The sequence below is a fragment of the Panthera uncia genome (assembly GCF_023721935.1).
Source record: "Panthera uncia isolate 11264 chromosome B2 unlocalized genomic scaffold, Puncia_PCG_1.0 HiC_scaffold_24, whole genome shotgun sequence".
Classification (NCBI taxonomy): Eukaryota; Metazoa; Chordata; class Mammalia; order Carnivora; family Felidae; genus Panthera; species Panthera uncia.
Genome location: NW_026057580.1, coordinates 7,932,324 through 7,943,395, shown reverse-complemented (window position 1 = coordinate 7,943,395; position 11,072 = coordinate 7,932,324). Strand labels below are relative to the sequence as shown.

At 54.4% G+C, this 11,072-nt stretch overlaps 1 protein-coding gene across 1 annotated transcript in view; it reads left to right on the top strand.

Annotated features, from left to right (window-relative positions):
- The first annotated feature begins 660 nt into the window (after nucleotides 1–660).
- The window catches only part of PACSIN1 (protein kinase C and casein kinase substrate in neurons 1), a 57,080-nt gene continuing 46,668 nt past the window's right edge, over nucleotides 661–11,072 (top strand). The window contains exon 1 of the mRNA XM_049653418.1: nucleotides 661–833. The gene's annotated coding sequence lies outside the window, so the exon portion shown is untranslated. The remainder of the gene's footprint in view (nucleotides 834–11,072) is intronic.

Below are 11,072 nucleotides of genomic sequence, written 5' to 3'. Positions count from 1 at the left end.
CCCCCCCCCCCCCCCCCCCCCCCCCCCCCCCCCCCCCCCCCAGCCCCAAGGAGATGGCCTAGGGTCTATCTTGGGGACAGCACGTCCAACAGGAACTAGGGCACGAGGTTTAATGCCTGCCCCATGGGGTCAACGGGGGCACTTCTGGGCGAAGGTGATGTGGGGGCCGGGGAGGATGGGATGGGGGAGGAGGGGCCGTCCCTCCAGAGCGCGCTCGCTCACACACACACACACACACACACACACACTCACCATACACGCACCCGCTCGTACCAGAACACGTAGGATTAGGAGAGGCCAGAAACCGACAGAGGGACGGTCAGGGCCGGAAGAATGTCCCAGAAGGTGTGGAAAGGGCAATGAGGGGAGGGGAGCGACGCCCCCGGCTCCGGAGAGCCGTTGCAGGGGGGCTGGGGCGGGGGACGAGGGGCGGGCGGGCGCCAGCCGGGAGCAGCCCCTGGAGGCGGGCGCCGGCCAGGGACCTGGGGGAGCAGGTCCCCCCCTCCGCGGGCGCCAGCTAAGCCGGGAGCTGCCTCCTCGGCACCTGCGCAGGCACCGCGCCGCCCTGCGCCGAGCTGCCATTGGCTCGCTAAAAATGCCTCTCTAATCTGCGCCCATCTGTGCACGCCTCCTCCTTCCTCCCCCCGCCTCCTCGGCTCTGACCTTCCTCCTTCCCGCAGCCCCGGCGCGGTCCGGAGAGACGCGGTGGCGGCGGCGGCGGCGGCGGCGCAGCTTCCTCTTCCCCCGGGAAGTCGTCCGGGCTTGAGGCCGGCCCCAGACGCCCCGCTCTGCCCCGTGGCGCCGCCGATGGTGCCGGGCCCTCCTGCCCCCAGGTAGGGGGTCTGGCCCTGGGTGAGAGGGTGCGGAGGGAGGAGGCCAGTTAGGGATGCGGGTCTGCGGTGGGCGCAGAGGCTGATACCTCGGGGATTGGGCACTGGAGAGAGGTGGGCGCGCGCCGGGGCTGCCTTGCAGGCACCGGGGCTCGCGGGCATCACCCAGGCAATGCCAGGATGCCCCTGCGCCCGGCCCCTGGGAAAGGCAGCTAGCAGCGGAGGCCTTTACCCTGGGGAAAACGCAGGAAATAGGTTCCTGGGGAAGCTGGGACCCAGGCCCGGGGGTTCCGAGTCTCTGGCCTGGGGCGGTGTGGTCCCAGCAGGGCGGGTGGGCTTGTGCCAGCTTGGTGCGTAAGCTATTTATGGATCAGAGTGGGCTGGGAGAAACACAGCAGTTGATGCGCCCTATGCCTGTGTCTGGTTTACAATTAAAGACATTTTCTTCTGTCTGTCTACCCCTTCCCTCATAGCTGGGATGGGAGTGGGGAGGAGAGAAGGAGGTGATGCTAAGTAGCCTGCAAATAAGCAGAAGCCATGGTCTTTCTGACACTGCTCTCCTCCCTATCCCCCAGGCCACTTGCTGCCGGTTGGAACCCTCTCCCTCTTATTTTTTGCCTTAGGAGGGCAGGAAAAGATTAAAGAGTCATCAGGGTGTGAGGGGCACAGTGGCAAACACCAGAGCTTGGCCAGACCCAGCTTCAAGCCCCGGCTGCCCCCTACCCCCACAGCCCAGCTCTGCACCCCACGTGCAGTGACACATGTGGCCGCTTTTCTCTGGGCACAACCATAAATAACCTACATTGCCCTGGCTCTGGCACAGCCGGGGTGCAAACAGAACCGTCAATGATTTTGGAAGTTCTATGCCTTCCAAAGGTCCACCTGACCTTCCCATCACATGCAAATCACCACTCACAAACCACCCCCTCCAGGAAGCTTCGTGATACCCCAGGTGAGATCCTTGCCTCCTGCCCTGTATTCTTCAACCTAGTCTGCCTTGTGGTTTAGTTATTTATGTCTTGTCTGTCGCCCTCTGGACCAGAGGTGCCTTCAGGGTAGGAATCTGTTCCATTCACTTCTGCCATTGACCCTGAACCTGACCAGAGCCTGGCACCAAGTAAACGTTTGTAGAATGAGTGAATGAATGAATGTGGACTATGGGAAATAGCTGGCAACCTGAAGCTGGGGAGTGAGCCTCCTCTGGGGCTTTCCTTCCATCCCCCAGGACTAAGAGCCACCAAAATCAGACAGTCCCATTTAGGCCCTTTCTGGTCCTGCGGCTGATGGATAGTGATGACATTTGGAAATAAACGTCACAGTCCCGATGGCTTCAGAGGGTCTTTTTGGGCCCCTGGTTTGAGTGCCCTGGTCTAATCTAGGCTTGGTAGAAAGCCTGGTGGAAGTCTGGCTTCCCTCAGGCCCCTGGGTTGGCATTTTCTTCCTGGGATGCTCAGCTCAGACCAGGGGTCTCTGTCTCTGTCTCTGTCTCAGCCTTTGGGAAAGTTCTGGTCAGCTTCAGGGAGTTTGGGAAGTCCCAAGCCAGGCCATCTTCAGCTTCTGGGGTCCTCGTGGTGATCTCAGAGCAAATCTCCTGATTCCATCATGTGGAGGAGGAAACCCAGGCCAGAAGAAGAGGCCAGGGGTTCTGAGGTCTATGACGGATATGGACATGTGCAGAGTTTCTTTCTGGCCCTTGTTGCTTCTTTGACAGCCAAGACATCTGCAAGATGTTCTTGTCCTGGCCTTACAGAGGGGGAGACTGAGGCCCAGAGAAGGTCAGCAGCAGAGCCAGGGATGGCACTCAGTTCCTGGCTCCAAGTCCAGTGCTCTCTCCACTGGGCTCCAGTGAGCTGGGGTGAGGCCCCAGACGCAGGTCAGAGAGTGATTGTTCTAGAACCCCAAGGCTCCCCCTCCCTGGCTGTCTTGGCTCCTAGTAATGGAGAGGGTAAGGAAGCATGGAGGGGTGCTTCAGGGGTAGGGAGAGGCGAGGGGGGATGTGTTAGTGCCTGGAAGGGGTTGGCCCTGGGGGGGGCGTCTCGAGAAGAGGGTGCAGTAATAACAGTAGAAACTACCAGCACACAGCATTCATCATGTGCCAGGTCCTATTCCAACTATTAACTCATTCAATCCTCACAAAAGCCCAATGAAGTAGGGACACTATTATCCCCATTTTACAAAAGGGGAGACTGAAGCACAGAGAAGTGATCTGTCCAAGGTCACACAGTCTGAAAGTGGAGGAGCTCGGATTTGAACTTTGGCTCCAGAGTTCATGCTCTTAACCTGTATTCTCTATTGCAAGAGCAAGAGGGCTGTGAAGCTGGCTGCTGGGGGCTTGCTGTCTCCATGGAGATGCAGGTTTCAGGTCCTCAGTGGCTAAAGTTCAGGCGCTGTGGGTGGGAGGTGCAAGATTAAGTGTGACTGGGGGTGGTTGCAGCTGCTGAGAATACTAACCAATCTCAAGGAGCAGGAGGGTCACCTTTGTAGGATGCACAGCTGACCCTGCTCTGCGTCCTTCAATGGCTCTCCATTGTCCTGAGGACAAAGGGCGATCTCCTAAAACTGGCACTGTTGCCCTCCCCAAGCCTGTGTTTCCTCTTTCTTTTCACCCTCCCTCTGCCCTCCAGCTGCTCTGAACTGCTCTCAGTTCCTCAAATAAGTCATGCTTCTCTCACCTGCAGGCCTGTGCACAGGCTGTTCCCCCCCACCCCCCCCACTAGAACACTCTCCCTCCTCTTCCCTACACATTTCTTCTCACCCTGGGGTGGCTGAGACTTCTGTTCCTCCCAGAAGTTTCTCTACCTGGGCCTGATGCTCAGCGCCCCCCTCCCCCATAGCACCCTCCGGGGCATTTGGTTGTTGCCCCGCCTTCTCCCACCCCAAAGGCCGTGAAGTCCAAGGGCAGGGTCTGTGTCCTGTTCCCAGTGTCCCCAGTGCCTGGCACCAGATAGCCCTAGCTCCCTTAGGGAATGAGTGAATGTGGCCCCTCATGTCACCAACCTCGGGACACATACAGCATTTTTCTTCTCCCCCACAGGAGTTGAGGAAACCACTCATAAATTTGCATATAGCCCCACAGCAGGGATAAGCTGGTGGTAGAAAGCCTTCACTGGAGAGGTGAAAGGGCCTGTGGACCTGGTGGGACAGGGGAGAGCACTTGGGGTGGGGGAGTTCACCCATTTGGGGGAAGCCCCCCCCCGGGAAACAGGATGAGGGGGCAGGTTGGGGGGGGGGGGGAAGGAGTGGATGTGCCAAGTGGAGGAGGGGTGCTTGGTTTGGTTTTACATTTTTCTTAAAAAAAAAAAAGCTTTTATTTTCTTATTCCCAAAATAATATGTGTTTATTGTGGAAAATGTAGAATGTACTGGAAAGCCAAGCAAACTCCATTAGCCAGCATCAGACCCACCTGATGTAGGCACTTTGTGGCTGGTTTCCAGCCAGGGGGGCAGCAGACTGGGGCAGGGGTTGGGGGAGATGGGGACTGAGGACAGGCTGGGTAGAAAGTGAGGGGAATCAGTGTGTAGGTGGCGGTGGGGGGGGGGGGGGGGGTTCCTGAGCCTTGCCCGTAGACACCAGGGAAGGAAGCAGGCAGGATGGGGTGGAGGGAGAACTGGAGCTCCGATGCAGGCGGCCACAGACAACCTCAGGGACCCACCATGAGCTCTGGAGCTAGAGCGGCCCTTTCGAGCAGAACTTGACCATCAGGCAGCTAGACCTCAGCACCCATCAGGCTCTGGGTGGGGCCCCGGGCTTGCCCTTAGGCAGGTGGTTCTGCAGCAGCAGCAGCAGCAGCAGCAGCAAAGAGGGGCTGCTAGCCAAGGGTCACGTGCTGGCATCACGTGACCTCCCCCCCCCCCCCCCCCCCCCCCCCGCCAGCAGCTGGGACCAGAGACAGAGTTTACCACCAGAAAGGATGGGTGGGAAGGAATCTACAAGGGGAGAAGACCAGCAGGAACCTGGCTCTGAGGGGGTGGAACTCTAACGCCAGGGAGGTTGGTGGGGCCATCTGGGGTGGGGGGAGGGAGAGGCGGGGAGTGTGCCTGTGGGCGTGGTGGAGGGGTGCCTCCCTAGACCTCTTGGGTGACAGGGCCAGTGGGCTGCCTGATGGCTGGGAGGGCAGAGGAGGCCTCAGGTACTCTTTAAAAGTCACTTGATATTGGGGCGCTTGGGTGGCTCAGTCAGTTTGCCGCAACTCTTGATTTCAGCTGAGGTCATGATCTCACAGTTCGTGAGATCGAGCCCCCTGCCGGGCTCTGCGCTGACAGGGTCCTGCTTGGGATTCCTTCTCTCTCTGCCTCTCCCCTGCTGTCCCCAAGTAAATAAATAAACATTAAAAAAATAAAATAAATAAAGTTTAAAAATCACTTCATGTTAAAATGCTGGGGCAGGGGGTGCTGCAGTAGGCTTACTGGATAAAGTAAATCCAGGATGCCCAGTTACATTTGACCTTCAGAGAAACCACAAATTTGTTTAGTACAAGCGTGCCCTAAATATTGCGTGGAATGCACTTGCACTAGGAATTTTATTTGTTGTTTATGTGGAAGTCAAATTTAAGTAGGTGTCCTGCATTTTTAGTTGCTACATCTGGCTACCCTACACAGGGAATGGAGAGGGGTAAAGAGAAAGAGAGGTGAAGTGTGGGGGGGTCCTAATTTTCTCTTCTTTTGTACTGTGGAAGGGCTCAATCGCTACTTGTTTGAAGCTGACAGTTAAAAAGAAATTAAAGTATCCCTCTTTTCGAAATCAACGAGACGGTTTCGAATTTTGTGTCGTAAACTGTTTGTTTACTGCCTAGAGAATAACTCCTCATTTGTGGAGTTTGGTTCTCTGGTGCCGCTCAGAAACACGGGCCGTGCTCTCATTTATTCAGGAGGCACAAAAGGAGATTCGATGGTCAAGGGTGGCGTCACTATAATAATGTTAATGCATTCGAGAAATCAAAGTCCTCATCATAATAAGGCTCTTAGGTGGCAGAGAGTGTGGGAAACCGGAAGTCTCACCTCAGCCGGGGAGAATAGGTGGGCCATAGTAATCAAAGCTTTGATCTGGCAGTTTCTCCCCCAGGTGCCCTCCTAGTGGGGTGCAAAGACAGCTGGGTGGAGACGGTCAGTGTGGCAGAGCCACATCAGGAGGGCCGGTGGTGTAGTTAGGACCTCTCCGGCCCGTGTGATTTTAGGCAGCTGTTCAGTTCCTCCATTTGGTCAGTGAGTCTCCACTGAGTGTCTCCTGTGTGCCAGCCACTGTTTTAGAGGCTTGGAGATGCGGACCAGAAAGAACAGATGGTCAGCAGGTATGGCAGGTTGAGGCAAGTGACTTTGTAGAATAGCATATTTAGTATGAGTCCGTTAAAAAAATATATACATGTGTACCTCTGTGTCCACACTGCACAGAAATGTCTGGAAGGCTGTGTACCCCGTCGTTATCGGAGCTTACCTCTGGGGGCAGGTATTAGGAGGCTCAGTGCCAAGCAAGATGGGGAATGTTTCCTTTTCGTTTCAGCCATGCCGTGCTGTTTGCCTTTTCTGACAGCAAATGTCATTACTCATAAAAACATAATTAAAATTATACTTGATGATATCTGGGGTTTTTCTTAGAAATCTTAAAAAATGAGCGTTTAAATTGCTTTCCCCTTAGTTTGACGGCGTTTGAGTCGGATGCTGCCACTTGGGTTTAAATTTTTGTTTGTGGCTGGTTTTGAACTGGGCCCCTCATGGGACCAGTTTCTCCTGGCCTCCTGGGACCCCTCTTTCTCCTTTCCTTCCTTGCCTTCCTGGGGTGGATGCAACCTGGTGGGATGGGCAAGGGGCTAAGGGAAGTCTGGGTGTCAGGAAGGCAGAAGCATTACAGAAGCCAAGTCTCCATGAAAGTGGTGTTGGGCACCCACCGTGTGCGTGGTACTGAGGTCTCCTGTGAGGGAGACGAAGGAGGGAGGCAGGCCCTGGACGGCAGTGCCAGGGGGCCCAAGGGGGCCTGAGGTCCACTGACATGTGCCTGGCACTATTTTCTTAATCGTATTTTTTAACTCATTTAGTTTCCTTACAAGGTTATACCCATTTTACAGATGTGGAAACTGAAGTTAAGTGACTTGCCTGAGGTCACACTGCGAGTAAGCGGCTGAGGCAGGATTCACACCCATGCGGTCTGGATCTAGAGGCTCTGCTCTTGACCTCTACGCCATGACACCTGTCATTAGGGAGTGAAGAAGAGGCATGCTCCCGAAGACCATGGAAGGTCTTCTGCGGGAGGTAGATCCGGAAGGAAAACGATGGTAGAGGTGGAAGGTGCCTTCCAGGCAAAGTGACAGCAGGGACAAAGGCGCATAGGCTGCAGAGGTGGGTTGTAGGGGGCTCTGGGGAGGAAATCAGTGTAGGAACCTGAGGGAGGAAGTGGGAAATGAGGCTGCTGGGGAATATGCCAAATATTTGAAGCCATTGGCCTCATTGGACTTTCTGGGACAGGTGGCCCAGAGCCCCTCAGCTCCCTTCTGTCCCAGCCGGGCCCTCCCAGGGCCACCCACCCTGCCCTTGGCCTGCCTCAGTCCAACCTTGACCAACCACTGGAGAAGAGAGACAGCTGAGGGAGGGCAGGAGCATGGGCTGGGGGCAGGGGCGGGGGGGGGGAGTGGGCGACAGGGTGAGGTCCTGGCCCTTATACTGACTCATGCAGGGGCCTTGGGCCATTCAACACCTTGCCTTGGGACTCAGTTTCCTCTTCTGTTCTTTACATTTTGAACTTTTTATTATGGGAAAATATAAGCATTTACAAAAGTAGAGAGAATAGTATCCCGAACCACCATGTACCCGTTGCTCAGCTACGACTCCTATCAATTCATGGCCAGTCTTGTTTCATTTCTGCCCCCTATTCTCCTTTTCCCCTAGTAATTCAAACTGGGTGGGATCACTCCAAGGCATCAGTTCATTACAAATATACCAAGATGTATCTCTATGTGATAAAGACTTTTCTCAACATAAGCACAGTACCATTATTATACCTAAGAAGAAACTTTCCTTTCCTTTATATTGTCACATATCCATTGAGTATTCATGTTCCCAGTTATTGCAGACCTTTCTTTCTTCCTTCCTTCCTTCCTTCCTTCCTTTCTTTCTTTCTTTCCTCCTTTCTTTTTCTTTCTTTCTTTCTTCCTTTCTTTTTCTTTCCTTCTTTCTTTCTTTCTTTCTTTTCTTTCTTTCTTTTCCTTCCTTCCTTCCTTCCTTTCTTTCTTTCTTTCTTTCTTCTTTCTCTTTCTTTCTTTATTTCTTTCTTTCTTCCTTTTTCTTTCTTTCTTTCTTTCTTTCTTTCTTTCTTTCTTTCCCTTCCTTCCTTCCTTTCTTTCTTTCTTTCTTTCTTTCTTCTTTCTCTTTCTTTCTTTCTTTCCCTTCCTTCCTTTCTTTCTTTCTTCCTTCCTTTCTTTCTTTCCTTCTTCCTCTTTCTTTCTTTCTTTCCCTTCCTTCCTTTCTTTCTTCTTTCTCTTTCTTTCTTTCTTTCTTTCTTTTTCTTTTTATGGCTTATTTGACTCAAGATCCAAATAAGATTTACATATTGTTATTGGTTGATGTGTTAGTCTCTTTTTTTCCCTTTTAAAAAATGTTTATTTATTGTTTAGAGAGAGAGTCGGGGAGGGGCAGAGAGAGAACGAGAGAGAGAGAATCTCAAGCAGGTTCTGCACTGTGAGCACAGAGCCCAATGTAGGGCTCAAACTCATGAACCGTGAGATCATGACCTGAGCCGAAATCAAGAGTCAGACGCTTGGCTGGCTGGGCCATCCAGGCACCCCTGTCTCAGTCTCTTTTAGTCCATAGGTTCCCTCTCCATCTTTTCCTCCATCCTTGGCAATTTATCTGTAGGAGAAACCAGGTTATTTGTCCCCTGGAATTTCCCGCAGCCGGATTTTGTTGGTTGTATCTCCGTGGTGTGGATTAACATGTTCCTCTGTCCCCTCTGTAAATTGGGTAGTTGGATTTATCTGTCTTCTGACTCCCCTTCATGCTCTGTTCAGTAAGCCCTCCTGACTCTACCTTCATGACGCCCAGAGTCTGACCACTTCTCACCATGTTGTCCATTGCCGCCCTCCCTTCTGAACCACCACTGTGGCTTTCCTGGATTATTGCAGCAGCCTCTGCCTGGTCTCCCTTGCCTCTCTCCTTGCCCTAGCAGCCAAAGAGACCCTTTCAAAACCTCAGTCAGATCATGTCCCTGCTCTGCTCAAAACTTCAATGACTCCCTCTTATTTGGAATAAAACCCAAAGTCCTATAAAAAGTCCTATAACAGTCTACAAGGCCCTGTATGGCTTGCTGCTCAGTACTGCTGACCTCATCTCATGCCACTCACTCCTACCTCACTGGGCTCCCTGCCGGTTTTGGATGTATCAGATATCCTCCTGCCTCAGGGCCTTTGCACTGCTGTTCCCTGTGCCTGGCTGCAGAGGTCAGCATGGCTTCTGATGTTTCACATCTCTGCCCTCGTCACCTCCTCAGAGAGGCCTTCCCAGAGCATCTCACCTAAAGTAGCTGCCATTGTTCTCCACCCTCTGCCCCCTGCTTTAGTTTCCTTCATAGCACTTACCCATCCCTGATGTTATGATGTTGTTGGTTTCCTGTCTGTCTCCCCTGCCTCCCTGGGAGCTCATGAGGGCAGGGCAGCATGACTGCCCGCAGAGTAGACCTCTTCTTCCCCTTACATGATTCTTGGTCAGCTCCTCTCTTTTCAGCATTTCCTGGAAAATAAAAAAATGCTTCAGAGTTTACAAAATACTTCCTGTCCTAGGTCAGATGCGGGAAGCATAGGGAAGCATAATCGGAGACAGGGATTCCTGGGCAAGTGATTTATTGCAGGCAGCTCACAGAAGGGCGGGAGGGAGCCTGCAGAGTGCTCGAGAGGGGTGCAGCAAGTGCCAGGGGTGGGGTCGTCCTGCCTTGGGGCAAGCAAGGAGCCAGGCCACTGTGTACCCCCTTACCGGGCAGTCATTGGCTGGTCCCCGGGGGAGGGCATGACCTCTTGGGCATCTCGGGTGAGGAGGCGGCTCACCCAGAAGCCCCGGCAACTCCCCGAAGGGGGACAGCGGTCTAGGGCATCGTGCACACCTCCTCTGTTTTCATACCCATTTGCTGCTCCCAGTCCAGCCATCAGCTGTGAGGGAGGGATCTATTAGTGACCATTATTCCTGTTTGATAGATGAGGAAGTCGAGGTCCTGGGGTGGGATCGTGGAATGACTTGCCTGGGGTGGCACAGCCAAGAAGGGACAGACCTGGGATTGGAGCTCAGATTGTTCCAGGGGACCCCCTGACTGGCTGGTTAACGTCTTAGTGGCTGCTGGTTCCTAGTTGTCCTCTCACACTTTCGTTCAGCGAGCAGGTATCCAGTGCCGTGTGCCCTACTGAACCGGCTGCTGGCCATTCAGTGACGAGAACCCCCTCTCCTGTTGTCCGCACCCTGCTGACCCCCGAGGAGCCCTGAGCCCCAGCCTCTGCAATGACAACATGGACAACATGCGGTGCCCGTTGAGCACTTCCTGTGTGCTGGGCACTGTGCTAGGCTCTTCGTGTGCATTCACACACCGCAGGGTCACAGCACCCAGTTCAGATGGGCAAGCTGAGGCTGCAGAGGGACCTCAGGCTTCAGGCCAGGGTCCCTAGCGAACGCGTGATAGAGCTGGGACTCCAACAGGGTCTGAACGCGACTCTCACTCCCACCTCCCCTCCCCCAGCTCCACCCACAGCAGGATATCTGGTGTCACCTCTATCAGGAGCTCCATCGGACACCAGGCTGTTCCCCTTGCCTGCTCCCCATGTGTTGGGTGACCAGCTGCCATCTCACCTGCCCCACTTGGCCGGGCCCCAGACGGGCACTTCTGATGGGAGGTCTCCCCGACCCTACAGGGCCTAGGGTTCCTGCATCTGCCCTGCATTGCCTCCCAGCCCCTTTGTCACCGTCCCGACTGGCCGGGTGGGCCCTTGGGCCAGTCCCAGCTGGCCTGGGCATTGGGGGCCCCTCCCCCTCATACCAGCTGGCCTGGTAAGCTGCAAAGCTGGCTTGGCCTGGGTGCCCCTGGACAGGACTGGGGGTGGGGCGACAAATCACAGCAGGCTTCTTTACGCCTTACCACCGCCCCACACAGGGTCAAGGCGAGCCCAATAGGGAGAAACTGAGTCAATGCCTGAGGGATGTTAAGGGTGGAGAGCCCCCCACGCTGCCTTGGTGATGCAGGTCTGTGAGGCAGTAAGATGGGGGTGGGTGCCCCAACCTG